Below are 2700 nucleotides of genomic sequence, written 5' to 3'. Positions count from 1 at the left end.
GTCTGCTTTGCTCTGAATGGAGCTGAGTGTTTCTGTCTCCACAGCTCTTGTTCAGAGTGAACAGCAAAACTCTTTCCATGATTATGTTGAGACTTTTTTTTGATCCAGACCTTGCAATGAGATTCACAGGTGAACTCTGTATGGCGCAGTGTGCACACACTTGCCCTGAAAGCTAGGCTGACATAAGATTACATCTTCAAGGAACACTCTACAAGACCATAAGTTGCCACAAAGACTATAAAAATTATTATGATTTTTCTAGGTACATGTTCTTACCTTCCATAGAAAGAAAATATCAGAAGGAAATAACTAGTATGTTATACATATAGATGCTATTACAAAAAGTTGGTTAATTGTTGCTATAGCATGGATGGATTCTTTTGACTGAAAAAATCGTATTCATGGTGTTAAGAATCATACCAGCCAGAAGCAGAAAAGAGAAACATCTGTTTCAAAATGAATATCCATTGCGCTGAACTGTGTCTGTAAGGAATCATAAAAGCTCTGTACTGGCCTCAAGTTCCCCTTTACATGAAAACAGAGCAAAAACCTTCAACAATTTATTGTGATGTGTGTGCAGCATAGGGGAAACAAGGTGAAGACTGACTTCGTGCTTGGTTTTGCCTGATACAATGGGTAATATCTGTCAAAGAAGTTCAGCTTTGCACAGCATTACTGAATGCTTTAAAAGATATTTAAAAGCCTTATCAAAATAGGAAGTCTTTTTTTGTTGTTGTTGGCTGGATCCCCAGATGGATCACTCCGGGAACACAAGTGTAGCCAGTTTGGCGACTAATCCTGTTAAAATCCGTGGACTTTATTTGGGGATGCACAAACATATGGAGATTTGAGCAGCTGAATAAAAAGACTCATTTGTCCAAAGACAGTTATAGAAGGGATAATTTACAGCCGGAGCAAATGACACGTTTCATGTTGATTTCAGCCAGAATTGTGTAACATTTTTAAAATAGCTATAAGTCAATATAGTGTTATTTGCAATGAAAGAATAAATTATTTTACACATTAAATTTGAGAAAGGTTGGTAAACTGAAAATCTTGCTCTCTTCAGGATTTAGTATGTTAATAAAATATTACATTTTTGCAGTTTATCTTCAGCTTGTCTATATACAGCTCAATTTTCTTTATTGCCTTTTCTGGCAAGTCAAGTAATACAGACTTTCCTGTAGGAAAGGATGCTCTCCTTATAGGTTGTATATTCTTTGGAAATACACATTTTAACATTATTTTCTCCCTGTTCTTTTCCAAATGTGACTTAAAACATTTCCCATCAATTATCATTTGGTTTGTTGGGTTTTTTTTAGTCAAGAACAGCCTGCACAATAAATTGAAATGCATATTTTACCATAGCAAAAACGGAACTTTGAAACAGTCAGGAATACCATAGCTTAATGAAGAAAGGTGAAGAACACAATTTGATATTTAAATGAAGCTGATTTAATCAAAATTAGTCATGCAAAGAAGCAATCATTTTGCTAATATAATCTTGTGGGGTGCAGTCAAAATGCAATTATTTTCTTTATCTACCAGCTGTAATAAAAATATGACAAGGAATTGCTGTAATGATCTTAAATGGGAGTTTTGGAGGTTGAAGAAATGTAAGATGGTATCTTTTGTATCCTCTGCACAGTCAAACATCAGTTTTTATGTCATTTAGTGGAGAAACTGCGATAAAGAATAACAGCCACATTAAATTCTCAGCAACAACTTTATATACTGACATATGCTGGATAGAAATGTTCTGTTATCATTGACAAACTGGGTTCATTGCAATTTAGGAAATAGTATCTAATAGTATGGGTTGGTTTTATTATCTATATTGCCAGCAGAGAAAAAGATTAAATGCAGAAACTTTGTAGGTCTTGTAACAACAAAGTCAAAGTCTGCTTGCCTAAACCCAGCAATAGCTACATTCAGTTTTGTAATTGTTTCTTTATGTAAAGAAAATGGAAAAACCCCATTGTATGATACATTGTGCATCCTGGTGGAATGATAGGTAGACTTCTCCCTTCTTGGAGAATTTATGAGCTGGAATTTTCTAATTGGGTTGTAAACTCTTTATGATGCATTCAGTGGAGGATTTAAAATAAATTGACAGAATCCTTTTATCTTGCAGCTCTGCTGTGAAAACTGATCATGTAAGTGATCAGTTGTATTAACATTACTGTTATTGATTTGTCCATATGCACGATCATATGGCAACTTTGGTATCAAAAATAAGCTTCTCTTCTTGCTATAACTTGCCAACAAGCAGAGGAGGAGTGAGCTGAATTTTAGTTTGGCTTTTGCATCATGTTCTAGGTATGGTAGCTGCTTGTGAAAGGGATGTAACAGATAGATAAGTGGTGCCTGCAGATCTGTCCTCCATTCACAGATTTATGTCATGGGAAAGGCAGCTCTACTGATACTGGGGAAACAGGAGGAGACTTTGGGGGAATAGGGGGATCCAGAAGAGCAAATTAAAGGTGGGCTCTTGCTGCACCCCTGTGTAGGCAGTTAAGTCCTCTATGAGATGTCTCCTATGTGAGCTTGTTTTCCAGGTAGAAGCTCGGTCCAGGGGAACCTTTTAAGGTCTGCTGGGCATGAAAGAAGCCTTGTGGCCAGATCCAGAAATGATCTCTGTGAACCTCTGTAGGCAGAGCAGAGTCAGGAAATCTCTAACAAGGAAAAGAGGAGTCTTTC

The sequence above is a fragment of the Corvus brachyrhynchos genome, unplaced genomic scaffold (genome assembly GCF_000691975.1).
Source record: "Corvus brachyrhynchos isolate BGI_N302 unplaced genomic scaffold, ASM69197v1 scaffold239, whole genome shotgun sequence".
NCBI classification, from domain to species: domain Eukaryota; kingdom Metazoa; phylum Chordata; class Aves; order Passeriformes; family Corvidae; genus Corvus; species Corvus brachyrhynchos.
The sequence above is the reverse complement of the archived record's forward strand: the minus strand, read 5'-3'. Positions refer to the sequence as shown.